Source organism: Schistocerca gregaria, chromosome X (assembly GCF_023897955.1).
Source record: "Schistocerca gregaria isolate iqSchGreg1 chromosome X, iqSchGreg1.2, whole genome shotgun sequence".
In the NCBI taxonomy this organism is placed as follows: domain Eukaryota; kingdom Metazoa; phylum Arthropoda; class Insecta; order Orthoptera; family Acrididae; genus Schistocerca; species Schistocerca gregaria.
In genome coordinates this window covers 521,993,889-522,009,302 of record NC_064931.1, presented here as the reverse complement: position 1 = coordinate 522,009,302, position 15,414 = coordinate 521,993,889, and the positions used below count along the sequence as shown (strand labels likewise).

Below are 15,414 nucleotides of genomic sequence, written 5' to 3'. Positions count from 1 at the left end.
GATGGCTATCCAGGAGTCCCTGCATACTCTCGCCCGTAGCGGCAGGTCTGTGGTCTTTGTTTGGACCCCAGGCCATGTTGGTATACCCGGCAATGAAACTGTTGACTGCCTGGCGAAAGAGGCCACCAGTGCGCCATCTCTGGAGATTGGCCTCCTGGCTGCTGATTTGCGGGCAGTCTTACGCCGCAAAGTTATCTCGTTTTGGGATGCTGAGTGGCACGGTCTGACAACCCCTAACTAACTCCGTGCCGTCAAGGACACGACGACTGTGTGGCGGTCGTCCCTGCGAGCCAACCGCAGGGACTCAGTCGTCTTTTGTCGGCTCCGCATTGGCCACACCCGACTCACGCACAGTTATTTACTGTGTCGTGAGGATCCCCCTCTTCGTCGTTGTGGGGCGTCCTTGACGGTGGTCCATATTCTGTCGGAGTGCGCCCTTTTAATCGTGCTCAGGCAGACTTTTGCAATGCCTGACACGCTCTCTGCTCTTTTATCAGACGACTCTGCCGTGGTGGACTTGGTTTTGTGTTTTATTCGGGCAGGGGTTTTTTATCCTTTAATCTGAGTGTTTGTTTTTTTAGTGTTGATTCTGGCCTTTAGCCTCTGATTTTAAACTGAGTTTTTAAAGTGTTCTTGGTGGTTGGCTTTTCCTCTTTTTCTCTACGGTCGGCCAACCACCGTCTCACTGTGTGTTTTAATTTGTTTTGTCTGGTCTCTGTCAGAGTATTTCATGTCCTGTTTAGTCTGCTGTCTTTCCTGCTGTTCATTTTTATTCTCTTCGGGTGGTTTTAGTTTTTATGGAACAAGGGACCGATGACCATAGTAGTCTGGTCCCTTTAGTCCCACAAACCAACCAACCAACTGCTTTGCCAATAGCTTGTGGCACACTGAATGCTGTGATAATTAGTCAACAGAGGGATCTTACAGTTTTAATGCCTCCTGTTGCATTAGTAGATCTTAACACTATCGCGTTTAAATGAGTTTGCATGTGACTGACATTTATGCCAGGCATAACGACAATTGCCGCTTAACCTAGGAAAGCGTGAAACCTAGCAATAATGAAAACACTATGATTCACTCTGATGCAACTTTAGTTATCACAAGCTGGGAATGGTTACAAATTGATAAGTTGAAAGTTCACATATATCTGTACAACGGAAAGGATACAGTGTCTCCTAGATAAGAAAATGTATTTATTATTTATTAAAGATCTGCAGTCAGTAAGAGCGAAAAAAAAATTTTTGAACCTGTTGATCAGTCACATGGAAAGTGTGGAAGTGTTGTCAGATTAGTTCATTGAGTACAGAGCTTCCTTCGACTTACTGAAAGGTGCAGATGTTGTGGAGGGAGGGGGGGGGGGGGGGGGGGGGGGAGGACTGAAGACAGAGGATGTAGTGCTGATGAAACAGATGCTCATGATTCTTCTATTGCTGCAGCAACCGATCCAGCAGGAGCAGCTGCTGTTCAAACATACCTGATGACATGCTTATTATTATATCTGATGCCTTTACTGCTGTTCCACATATTGCTAATGTTTTTGGTAACACTGAATCCATTTCTTCGTATTGCACCCCAGAGTACAAGAATTCTCACCAGATTTACATCTACATAAACATATGCTTTCTTAACAATCATGAATAGTATTACAGAACATGTTAAATTCATGAAGTGATTGATGGACAACAATGACTGCTTAGAAGTTTTGACCTCGGAGCAAGGTTAGTAGTGTTCTGAAGAGTAAGTCCAGACGAAGTATGCAGAGGGTGAGGTCCATCATTTAGTGTTCCAGCAGCAAAGCATTGAATATATTATGGGCCTAATCACTGTGGCCAGTCTGTGTTGTGTCCTTTATGGGAAGTAGGCTGTATGATCAGCTGGCAGCAGCCTGTTCGTGAAGAAGGGCATCTCAGAACAGTGTCCTCCCGAAGTGTGCAGATTCCATGGACTCCTCTGTATTACTATCTATCGACAAAGACATCTAACCCACTAACAAATAGTAGTATTTGCAGTATGTTAAATGTTATCCTCTTCTTGTGAAATTTTCCTCCTACATCCTTGGAATTTGACAAATATATTGGCGTAGATGCTGATTCGCTGCATGAAAACACACACACACACACACACACACACACACACACACACACACTCACTCTCTCTCTCTCTCTCTCTCTCTCTCTCTCTCTCTCTCTCTCTCTCTCTTTCTGACACACACACACACACACACACACACACACACACACACACACGATTGTAATACTACTTGCTCCTCAGAAAACAGTGCTGCTGGAGTACATTAAACTATGTCAAGCTTGCTTACAGCAAGAAATGAAGATAAGTTGAACACCTGATTGCAGTGAAGTCAATAGGGATCAACAAGGATAGGAGCAAGAAATTGGCTTATATCCTTTCCAAAGGAAATTTGAATGACCAGAGCGAGATCTGGAATCTACTTCTCCCAAATACAGTGTTCACCATTGTAGGACATCTTATTCTGAAATTAAATCCAACTTAGCCATTCTTTTTCTTCATACAACCCTGAGTAACTTTGGGCAACCTCACACCACCCTTTCCAAACTCTGCAATATCTAGATCACACTCTTGACATCTTAATGGTTCATATCCACATAGCCACTTTGGCTACGAGACTGGGGCTAGTGCACTCTCCTACTAAAATCTTCTTCTGTAGTGTCCCTGGTAAGAAGTGCTCAATCATAAAGACACCCATTTTTAAGACAACCTGTAGTATACTTCACATTATGTACAACTGTTATTTGTCCTTTCATATCATCATGTGAGCACAAAGCTGTCAGTGAAGAGGTGTGGACACGGATTAGGTTTGTGGTGTCAAGCAATACCTTCTGTAGAGCATGGTCTGTGACAAAGTAACGCTGACCTTTGTTATGGCTTCATCACATTTACTGTTCAGAACTTAGTATGTTAACTCACTCAACTACAGGTGCTCTTGTCCCACCAGTCATCTCTTACACCTGTATTGCCCCTATCGGTTTTTACTCCTTCTCTCTTCTCCACTGATGCTGTGGTTTTTGAATTTGTTTTGTGGCCTCAGGTAGTTTCTGTCTTGCTCTTTGTTTGTATCTTGTTTCGATTTTATATATTGCTAAACATTCTCACTGCAGTTCTGCATACATTCTCATTGCTTCTCGTATCTCTGGGTAGTGATCATCCCTTCTGCCTCTTCTAAGTTCTCAGATTTTTAAATCTTCTCTTTCCGCATCTGGTTATAGATTTCTCTCACCCTTTCATATTGTGTGTTCCTTATGGTCATTGATACAATACTACGAAATTGCTGCTTTTATGTTGTCTGGAAGAGTGCCTGTATTTTCATGCTGAAATCCATCAGAGATGAGGATTAATTTAAAAAATCAGTATGAAGATAAAGATACATAAATGGCTCCTAAACAGCAACTACAGTGAATGTGTTTTAGTGAAGGTAAACACACACTTTTTTGAACTAATGTGTGCACGGGCACCCTCACAAAAGCGCACTTGTGCTCGCACAGTTTTGTGCGCGCATGTCTCTCCCCCCCGCCCCCACAGCCATCCCCCTGCAGGTCCGGTGGTTACAATAGGCCCGAGGTATGTCTGTCTATCATAAGAGGTGACTAAAAGGAGTCTCTCACATTTTGGCTTTTATCTGATGATCCCCTGTAGGGTTTGAAGTCGATTTTGCAAAATTATCCTGAAGACAGAGCCAATTGGGGAAGAGCACCTTACATGGTGCATCATGTCCATTGTGCATTGAGATCTTTAGCCCACTTTCTCGTTGTTGCATTGCAGTCCCGCTCGTTCTCCATCTCTTGGGAGAAGACACCTTCCTGCATGCATTTTCCGCCATGCATTATGCAGTGTCACTTTCTGTGCTGATGATGACCATGGACTTCTTTGCACCTCATATTCACCATGGTAGCTAGTGTGTTGTGGTGGGGCTGCCATGTACCCTGTTGGTTGTAGCCACCTGACAACTCTGCTGATGCCTGCGCCTTTGAATCCCCATGTATGCCAAGGAGTAGATGCCAGTCACCCTGGGGCATCGGGACTCCCAGCAATGGCCATCCTGCCAGGTGGCCTTTTCTGCAGCTGGGTGGTGCCCATGGGGAGGGCCCCTGGTCGGAGTGGGTGGCATCAGGGCGGATAACACGCCATGAAATGTAGTACGTCATCTCTTGATGGTGGTGAAACACCAGCTGTCTCTAAGCGGGCAAAATCTAAATTCAGTGCTAAGAAGTAAGACCCCAAGTCATTCCCCTCCCTGACCACACCATGGGAGGAACACCAGGCTAAGGATGGCAGTGAAGCTTATTTGCCCCGGTACCTCATATGTACGAGAGTTGATGGGGAATCTTTCATGTCCATCAAGCCTCAGTTTTTTGTGGAGCGTTTGGAGGACAAGTTTAGGGAGGTGGAGGGCTTGTCCAAAATGCACTCTGGATCAGTTTTGATAAAAACAGCATCCTCTACCTGGTCATGAACATTACTCGCTTGGGGCAAGTTGGGGGATATTGCTGCTACCATTACGCCTTATAAGAGTTTAAATATGGTCCAGGGTATTATATTCCACAGGGACCTTATTTTGCAGTCTGACAACGTGCTGCGTGCCAATTTAGAACAGTGAGGCGTTCATTTTGTCCGGCCCATCCATCGGGGTCCGAGGGATAACCAGGTTGCCACCAGTGCCTACATCTTGGCCTGCGAGGGTGACACATGGCCTGAGAAGGTCAAGGTGATTGTCTACCACTGTGATGTCAAGCCATATATCGCTCCCCCTGCGGTGCTTTAAGTGTTCGAAGTTCGGCCATATGTCTTTCCACTGCACTTCAAGCCCCACCTCTTGAGATGGTGGACATCCATCGCATCCCAATACCCCATGTGCCCCACCTCCCATCTGAGACAGGCTGGACAGTTTATAACAATAAGAAGTGCAATAGTATCGAAGGAAATTGATGGAGTCCGAAATGTGAAACAATGTCTGTGAAGGTCACGGATAAAGCAGGCTCAGACATGGTAATTGGATGTCTCTATAGGCCCCCTGGCTCATCAGCTGTTGTGGCTGAGCACCTGAAGGATAATTTGGAAAATATTTCGAGTAGATTTCCCCACCATGTTATAGTTCTAGGTGGAGATTTTAATTTGCCGGATATAGACTAGGCGACTCAAACATTCATAATGGGTGGCAGGGACAAAGAATCCAATGTGAAATTTTTTAAGTTAAGTGCTTTATCTGAAAACTACCTTGAGCAGTTCAACAGAGAACCGACTCGTGGCGATAACATATTAGACCTTCTGGTGACGAACAGACCCGAACTGTTTGAAACAGTTAATGCAGAACAGGGAATCAGCGATCATAAAGTGGTTACTGCATCGATGATTTCAGCCGTAAATAGAAATATTAAAAAAAGGTAGGAAGATTTTTCTGTTTAGCAAAAGTGTCAAAAAGCAGATTACAGAGTACCTGACGGCTCAACACAAAAGTTTTGTCTCAAGTACAGATAGTGTTGAGGATCAGTGGACAAAGTTCAAAACCATCGTACAATATGTGTTAGATGAATATGTGCCAAGCAAGATCGTAAGAGATGGAAAACAGCCACCGTGGTACAACAACCAAGTTAGAAAACTGCTGTGGAAGCAAAGGGAACTTCACAGCTAACATAAACATAGCCAAAGCCTTGCAGACAAACAAAAATTACATGAAGCAAAATGTAGTGTGAGGAGGGCTATGCGAGAGGCGTTCAATGAATTCGAAAGTAAAGTTCTATGTACTGACTTGGCAGAAAATCCTAAGAAATTTTGATCTTATGTCAAAGCGGTAGGTGCATAAAAACAAAATGTCCCGACACTCTGTGACCAAAATGGTACTGAAACAGAGGATGACAGACTAAAAGCCGAAAGACTAAATGTCTTCTTCCAAAGCTGTTTCACAGAGGAAGACTGCACTGTAGTTCCTTCTCTAGATTGTTGCACAGAGGACAAAATGGTGGATATCGAAATAGACGACAGAGGGATAGAGAAACAATTAAAATCGATCAAAAGAGGAAAGGCCGCTGGACCTGATGGGATACCAGTTCGATTTTACACAGAGTACGCGAAGGAACTTGCCCCCCCCTTCTTGCAGCGGTGTACCGTAGGCCTCTAGATGAGCGTAGCATTCCAAAGGATTGGAAAAGGGCACAGGTCATCCTCGTTTTCAAGAAGGGACGTCGAACAGATGTGCAGAACTACAAACCTATATCTCTAACTTTCGATCAGTTGTAGAATTTTGGAACACGTGTTATGTTCGAATATAATGACTTTTCTGGAGACTACAAATCTACTCTGTAGGAATTAGCATGGGTTTCGAAAAAGACGGTCTTGTGAAACCCAGCTCGTGCTACTCGTCCACGAGACTCAGAAGGCCATAGACACGGGTTCACAGGTAGATGCCCGTGTTTTTTGACTTCCGCAAGATGTTAGATACAGTTCCCCACAGTCGTTTAATGAACAAAGTAAGAGCATATGGACTATCAGACCAATTGTGTGATTGGATTGAAGAGTTCCTAGATAACAGAACGCAGCATGTCATTCTCAATGGAGAGAAGTCTTCCGAAGTAAGAGTGATTTCAGGTGTGCTGCAGGGGAGTGTCATAGGACCGTTGCTATTCACAATATACATAAATGACCTTGTGGATAACATCGGAAGTTCACGGAGGCTTTTTGCAGATGATGCTGTGGTTTATCAAGAGGTTGTAACAATGGAAAATTGTACTGAAGTGTAGGAGGATCTGCAACAAATTAATGCATGGTGCAGGAATGGCAATTGAATCTCAATGTAGACAAGTGTAATGTGCTGCGAATACGTAGAAAGATAGATCCCTTATCATTTAGGTACAATATAGCAGGTCAGCAACTGTAAGCAGTTAATTCTATAAATTATCTGGGAGTGATTTAAAATGGAATGATCATATAAAATTGTCGGTAAAGCAGATGCCAGACTGAGATTCATTGGAAGAATCCTAAGGAAATGCAATCCGAAAACAAAGGCAGTAGGTTACAGTACGCTTCTTCGCCCACTGCTTGAATACTGCTCAGCAGTGTGGGATCCGTACCAGATAGGGTTGATAGAAGAGATAGAGAAGATCCAATGGAGAGCAGCGCGATTCGTTACAGGATCATTTAGTAATCGCAAAAGTGTTACGGAGATGATAGATAAACTCCAGTGGAAGACTCTGCAGGAGAGAAGCGCAGTAGCTCGGTACGGGCTTTTGTTAAAGTTTCGAGAACATACCTTCACCGAGGAGTCAAGCAGTATATTGCTCCCTCCTACGTATAGGAGACCATGAGTATAAAATCAGAGAGATTAGAGCCCACACAGAAGCATATCGACAATCCTTCTTTCCACGAACAGTACGAGACTGGAATAGAAGGGAGAATCGAAAGGTACTCAGGGTACCCTCCGCCACACACAGTCAGGTGGCTTGCGGAGTATGGATGTGGATGTAGATGTAGATGTAGATGTAGATGTAGATGTGTCAACTGCGGAGAGCATCACTCATCTTGCTTGCCGAACTTTACAGAAAGAGAGGGAAATCATAGAATATAAGACCCTGGACCGATTGAACTACACTGAGGCTAAGAGGAAATTTGAGTGCCTGCATCCTGTGGCTATGACTTCCTCACACGCCGCCGCTACGAGAACAGTTGTCGCTCCATAAGTTCCTCAAATTCATGTCGCCTCTCAGAACCGGGAGACTACACCTGCCCCCTTGATGGCATGATGGCGGGGGTCACTTCGCTCCCTGTTGCTCCCGCACCACTTACTTCGGAAGCAACAACCCCCCTCCCCACCTCCCAGCCAATGGGGATTTCAGTCCCCACTTCTGAGCCAGAGAGGCTTCTTCGGCTCCTCTCGCTAGGAAGGGATCCCTTGGGTCACTCTCTTCCTAGGTTTCTCCCAGTGGGAAAGATGACACCAGCCAGTGGCTGAAGAGCCCAAAAGTAGGTGGTTGTAGGGCGTCACACTCATCTGCAGTCCTGGCGACTGCTTCAGTGATGTCCTCTCAGCCAGGGAAACCCAAGGAACAGTGTGAGAAATCGGAAAACAAGACCCCAAGAATAAGGATCTTATGGTGGCACCCACACGGCCACTACCTACCAGCTCTGTGTCTGAAGATGGGGTGGAGATTCTGGTGTCCACTGAGGACCTGGATTTCGCCGGACCCTCAGACACAATGGATATAGATTGCTGAGGCAAAAACTCGGTGGCAGCTAGTGACACTGTGGAGTAAACTGCCTCATTGAATGCTCCATGCTTTCCCAGTCTCACCATGATGTCATCCTCCAGTGGAATTGTGGCGGTTTTTTTCCACTGCCTGGCTGAGCTGCAGCAACTGTTAAGCTTTACACCTGCTCTCTACATTGCTCTCCAGGAAACCTGGTTCCTGGCAATGTGAACCCCTGCCCTCCATGGCTGTAAGGGATATTACAGGAACTGTAGCAACTACAATCGAGTGTCAGGTGGAGTTTGCCTTTATGTCCTCAACTCAGTCTGTAGTGAAACTGTGCCCCTTCAACCCCTCTTGAAGCTGTCGAATACGGACAACGCAGGAAATAACTGTCTGCAGTGTATATCTTCCTCCAGATGGTGCATTACCTCTGAATGTATTAGCTGCACTGATTGATCAACTCCCTAAACCGTTCCTACTTTGGGGAGATTTTAATGTGCATAACCTCTTGTGGGGTGTCACCACGCTTAAATGGCTGAGGCTGAGATATCAAAACTTTACTGTCTCAGTTCGACTTCTTCCTCTTAAATACTGGTGCCACCCCACATTTCAATGTGGCTCGAGGGAGTTACTCAGCCGTTGATTCATCAATTTGCAGCCAAGAACTTCTCCCATCTATCCACTGGACAGCTCATGATGACCTGTGTGGTAGTGACCACTTCCCCATTTTCCTGTCACTGCCCTGGTATCAGGCCCACAGATGCCTGCCCAGATGGGCTTTAAACAAGGCGGACTGGGAAACTTCCACCTCTGATGTCACCTTTGACTCTCCCCCACGTGGCAACATTGATTTGATGGTTGAGCAGGTCACTACCACAATTGTTTCTGCGGCAGAAAATGCGATCCCTTGCTCCTTAGGGTGCCTCCGGCGAAAGACACTCTCTTGGTGGTCGTTGGAAGTCGCTGAAGCAATTACAGAGCGTCAGTGAGCTGTACAGTGACATAAACAGCACCCTTCCCTAGAGCAACTGATAGACTTCAAGTTGCTCTGTGCCCACATTCGCCAACTTACCATTGACGGAAGCAGGAGTGTTGGTCGAGGTACATCTCGACCAATGGGTGCCATAAATCACCTTTCCATGTCTAGATGAAGATCAGACATGTTTTTGGTTACCAGACCCCTACAGGTGTCCCTGGTGTTACCATCAATGGTGTGCTATGTACCAATGCAAACACGATTGCTGAGCACTTGGCTTGAGCACTATGCTTGAGCCTCTGCATCGGAGAACTACCCCCCAGCCTTTCGCACCCTCAAATGGCAGATGGTAAGCAAAGTCCTCTCGTTCACTACATGCCACAGTGAGCCCAGTATCTCCCCATTTACGGAGTGGGGGCTCCTCAGTGCACTTGAACATTGGTGCAACACAGCTCCTGGGCCAGATCGGATCCACAGCCAGATGATTAAACATCTCTCCTCTGACTACAAGTGACATCTCCTTGTCATCTTCAACTGGATCTGGTGCAGTGGCATCTTTTGATCGCAATGGCAGGAGAGCAAAATCGTTCTGGTGCTCAAATGCGGTAAAAACCCCCTTGATGTGAATAGCTATCGGCCCATCAGCCTCGTCAATGTTGTTTGTAAGCTGCTGGAATATACGATGTGTCGGCGGTTGGGTTGAGTTCTGGAGTCACATGGTCTTCTGCCTCCATGTCAGGGCAGCATCCGCCAGGGGCACTCTACCACTAATAATCTTGTCTTTCGAGTCTGCCATCCGAATAGTGTTCTCCAGACGCTAACATCTGGTTGCCACATTGTATGAGTGGGGTCTCTGAGGCCTGCTCCAGATTTTTACCAAATCTTTATGTTGCTCCATACTTTCCGTGGCCCAATTCATGCCTCCCATAGTCCCCCCCCCTCCCCCCTCCCCCCTCCCCCCTCCCCCCTCCCCCCTCCCCCCTCCCCCCTCCCCCCTCCCCCCTCCCCCCTCCCCCCTCCCCCCTCCCCCCTCCCCCCTCCCCCCTCCCCCCTCCCCCCTCCCCCCTCCCCCCTCCCCCCTCCCCCCTCCCCCCTCCCCCTCTCCCCCCTCACTAATGAGAATGTCATTCAGCAGAGTTCCGTATTGAGTCTCTGCAGATGACTTCCACATTTCATACTACTCCTCCAGTACTGGTGTTGCTGAGTGGCACCTACAGGGAGCCATTCACAAGGCGCAGTCATGGGCTCTAGCACACGGCTTCTAGTTTTCAGCCGCAAAGTAATGTCACGCATGTTTGTCAGCGTCGTACCAATCATCCAGAACCAGAACGTTACCTTAATGACGAACCACTCACTGTAGTGGAGACATATCAATTCTTATGACTGGTTTTCAATGCCCCATTGACTTGGCTACCTCACCTTCATCAGATTAAGCGGAAGTGCTGGCAGCACCTCAATGCTTTCCGCTGCCTGAGCAGCACCAACTGGAGTGCTGATCGCTTTACTCTGCTGCAGCTCTACAAAGCCCTTGTTCAATCCCGCCTTGACTATGGGATTCTGGTTTAAGGTTCGGCAGTGCCCTCAGCATTGCATGTACTTGACCTAGTGCACCAGTATGGTGTTCACATACTGACAGGAGCTTTTAGAACGAGGCCGGAGTTCCTCAATTGCAGATCCGACGTGCACAACTGCTTGCCAGATGTGTTGCATTCATTCGTAGTTCTCCTGCACATCTGAATTACCATCTTCTTTTCCCAACCACGCATCGGCGTCCCAGGTCAAGGCTAACAATTGTGGTTCGTTTGTGATCCCTTCTGTGTGAACTGGGATCCTCCACTAAAGGGTCTGTCCGCATACACCTCCATGGTGTACACATGGGCCACAGATTTGTCTGGACCTTTCACATGACCCTAAGGACTCGGTTACTCCTGCCGCTCTCTGCTGTCACTTCCTCTTGATTCCTGACGTGTTCTGGCCCTCTGAAGTGGTTTACACTGACGGCTGAATGGCTGGTGATCATGTTGGCTTCACCTACATCCCCAAGGGACTTTTTGGACAGCATTCCTTGCCTGCAGTGTATTCACTGCAGAGCTGGTGGCCCTCTGTCATGCACTTCAGTATTTCCGTTCATGCCCCGGGGAATTGTTTCTTCTGTGTACTGACCCCTTGAGCAGCGTACAAGCTATCTACCAGTGCTACCGTTGCCATCCTTGGGTAGTGTCCCTCCAAGAGTCCATCTATGTCCTGGATCGGTCCCGTCATTCAGTGGTGTTTGTGTGGACCCCAGGAAACGTCGGCATCCCAGGCAATGAACTTGCCGACAGGCTGGTGAAACAGGCTACGCGGAAACCACTTCTGGAGATGGGCATCTCTGAACCTGACCTGCGTTCTGTCTTACACTGCAGGGTTTTTCGGCTTTGGGAGGTGGAATGACATAACAGTACACACAACAAACTACGTGTCATTAAGGAGACTACGAATGTGTGGAAGACTTTCATGAGGGCCTCTCACAGGGAATCAGTTGTCCTCTACTGGCCCCGCATTGGCCAAGCTTGGGTGACCCACATTTACCTCCTGCGCCGTGAAGACCCACCTGAGTGTTGGTACAGTGCCTGGTTGACAGTGGTCCATATTCTGGTGCACTGTCCCGCTTTGGCTGCCCAGCGACGAAATCTTGGGTTACCGGACTCATTGCCGCTGATTTGATCTGACAACGCCTCATTGGCTGATTGAGTTTAAAGTTTTATTTGTGAGGGTGGGTATTGTCATTTGACCTAAGTTTTAGCAGGTGTTCTTTGTCCGCAACCCTAGTGCTTCTAGGGTGGATGTTTTAATGTGTTGCAGAGTGGCTGGCTTCTCCTTTTTTATTCTCATGGTCAGCCAGCCATGGTAATCTGCTTTGTTATTTTAATCTCTTCATCCCATTTCTTGCGTTCCTGTGTTTTTCTTGTCCCATTTTGTCCACTTACATGTTTGTTGCCCTTCATTGTTCTTGGGATTTTTCCTTTCATACTGTTTTGTGTTGTCAGTCTCGTTTGTTTTATTCTCACACTTGTTGCACTGTTTTATTTGGAACAATGGACTGATGACCTTATAGTTTGGTCCCTTTCACCCTCTTTTAATCCAACCAACCAACACCTCTCTTCTCCCTTCTCTGTCCTCCTCTCTCCCTCCCACCCCCTCACCAGCCTAACCCACTGTCCCCCTCCCCCCCTCCCCCTGGTCTTGCCCCACAGCCGCCACCCCCCCTCCCCTCCCCCCAAGGTTGCCCCAGTGCTCCCCCCACTCCCACCCGCCCCTCTTTCTTGTGTACAACTACAGCGTGCTGATTGACTATTAATCCTTTTTATGGTTTGCAAGTTGCACTGTGCAGACTTTCCTGCAAAATTCAGTTTATACGAGGAATGTTAAAAAAATCTTGGGAATTTTCATTTTCCAGAAATAAGCATCTTTATTTATTTACATTAACGCTATCTCCTCCAAAGTAGACTCAATTAGATATTATATACTTCTTCCAATCCCCCAAAACATTTCTGGAATTTGGTCTTTGGGTTAGCACTTAGCTCATTCAGTGATATGCTTTTAATCTTGTCTAATCTTGGAAGGTTCTCTTTGTTTTTGGATACAGAAAAATATCTGTCGAATAGGGAGGCTAGGGCATCATTATGGTGTCGGTTTCCACCCAAAATTCATGAACAAGCAATGAAGTGTGAGAAAATGCATTATTGTGGTGCAACAGCCTCTATTTTTTTTGCAAAAGATCTAGGTTCCTTTTTTTCCCGATTGTTTCTCACAAACTTGTAGATAGTACTTGCTAGCGATAATTTAACCTTTTGGCAACAACTTGTGATGCACTATGCTGTTAAAATGGAAGAAAACGGTGAGCATAGTCTTGACATTCGACCACACTTGCTGAGGGTTTCTTTCTTTTTCTTTCTTTTTTAAATTATATATCTTGGCTATCCAGAATGCCTCCACTCAGACCATTGAGCCTTAGTTTTGATGTCATAACCATACATTCATGTTTCGTTACCTGTTGAGACACATTTCAGTAGTTTTGCATTGTTGACGTCATTTGGTAACTCTCTAACAATTTCCATTCACTGCTGGATTTGCTAGCAGTTTGTCACCTCCAGCACAGATTTTACTGTTACATGTGTCATACCCAAAACATCTGAAAGAATTTCATGGCAGGAGCTGATTGATATACCAACACCATCAGCACCTTCTCTGATAGTGATTCAGTGATGGTGCATAATCATTTCTCTAACTTTTTCCAACTTTTCTTTGGTGGTTATTGTTTTGGGGCATCAAGAATGTTGGTCATCATCAGCCTCTTCATGGTCATCCTGGAAATTCTTATACCTCTCATAAATCCCAGTTTTACTCATAGAAGTTTCACCAAAAGCAGTAGTAAACATTTCTAAAACTCTCTTAAATTTTATTCCATATTTATAGCAAAATTATTGTAAATTCTCTGATGCATTTTAAAACAAATCAGTAACCCTCAGTTGTAAGCAGAGAAACATAACCTTCATGACAACTGATTATAGACCAAACGCCCAATGTGGCTACCAGTGTGCAGACATGTTTACCAATTGCGCGAACTGGACTAATACAGCTAATTAAATTACAAAAATCCTAATATTTTTTTAACACACCTTGTACATTGGTGATAATGTATAGCAACCATTGATCCTTTCTTTTTTTGTTTTAATTTCAGGAAACAAAACGGAAACAGATGGCTGAGGCAGCAGAAAGGCGACAAAAGGAACAGGAGTCAAGGGGAGTGAAAAATCCTCAACAGCCACGGAAAAAAATGCCAGCAGCAGAATTACCTGAAAATTCTAATGCAGTTTTGAAGGTAAAAAGAATGTCATATTACTAATATTGTAATGGTTCTGTTGCACTGTGGTTATTCCAACTTCGAATTTTATAGTAAGGGACAGATATTCAGGTAGTTAAGAAAGGAAAAATTTAATTGTGATGAGGGACTGGAATTAAATAGTAGGACAAGGAAGAGAAGTAAAAATAGTAGGATGTGGACTTGGGAAATGGAATAAGAGGAAGCTGTCTGGTAGAATTTTACATGGAACATAATTTAATCATTGCTAACACTTGGCTGAAGAATCCTGAAAGGAGGTTGTATACATGGAAGATGCTCAGAGACACAGGATGGTTTCTAATTGCTACATAATGGTAAGACACAGATTTAGGAAGCAGGTTTTGATCTGTAAGACATTTCCAGCGACATATCTTTGGGAGGCAGACGGTTCAAACCCGCGTACAGCCTTCCTGATTTAGGTCCTTTGTGATTTCCCTAAATCACTTCAGGCAAATGCTGGGATGGGTCCTTTGAAAAGGCACAGCTGACTTTCGTACCCATGCTTCCACAATTGGAGCTTGTGCTCCATTTCTAATGACCCCATTGTCGAAAGGGACATCAAACACTAATCATCTCCTCCTCCTCCTCCTCCTCCTCCTCCTCCTCCTCCTCCTTGCACAGATGCTCACTCTGACCATAATTTATGAGTTACAAGCTGTAGAGTAAAACTGAAAAAATTGCAAAAAGGTAGAAAATTAAGAACATGGGACCCAGGTAAGTTGAACAAACCATAAATTGTTTGAGAGTTCAGGAGGCAGCGTTAGGCAACAGTTGGGAGTACAGAAGACAGTGAATGCGTAGAAACAAGAAAGGTATACAGAAGATAATGAATGGATAGAAACAAGAAAGGAATACAGAAGGCTTGGTCCCATAGGAACTTACCACAAAAATACAGAAGATGAAATAGTGAAGGCAGCAAAGGATGAAATAGGTAAACAAACAAAGCCTTTCAGAAATCCTTGGATATCACAGATGATACTGAATTTTATTGATGAAAGGAGAAAAAAAACAAAAGTGGAGCATATGAAGCAGGCAAAAAGGAATATAGATTTCCCAGAAATGAGAGTGACTGTAAGTGCAGAATGGTTAAGCAGAAATGGCTTAGAGGACAGATGCAAGGCTATATAATCATATACAACTAGTGGAAGGTTAGACACAGCCTATAGAAAAATTAAAGCATTCTTTGGGGAAAATAGAAGCAGCTGTATCAATTATAAAGAGTTCAGACAAGAGAAAGTTCACAGATGGGAGTGTATAGAGAGGCTGTGCAAGGAAAATGAACTAGGAGGCACTATTTTTGATAGGGGAGATGACATACATGAAGGCAAGATGGGAGA

The 15,414-nt window shown here is 45.3% G+C and overlaps 1 long non-coding RNA gene across 1 annotated transcript in view; it reads left to right on the top strand.

Annotated features, from left to right (window-relative positions):
- The window catches only part of LOC126299368 (uncharacterized), a 40,917-nt gene extending 26,877 nt beyond the window's left edge, over positions 1 to 14,040 (top strand). Inside the window, exon 3 of the long non-coding RNA XR_007552787.1 lies at positions 13,916 to 14,040. This is a non-coding gene — a long non-coding RNA (uncharacterized LOC126299368). The remainder of the gene's footprint in view (positions 1 to 13,915) is intronic.
- The last annotated feature ends 1,374 nt before the right edge of the window (positions 14,041 to 15,414 follow it).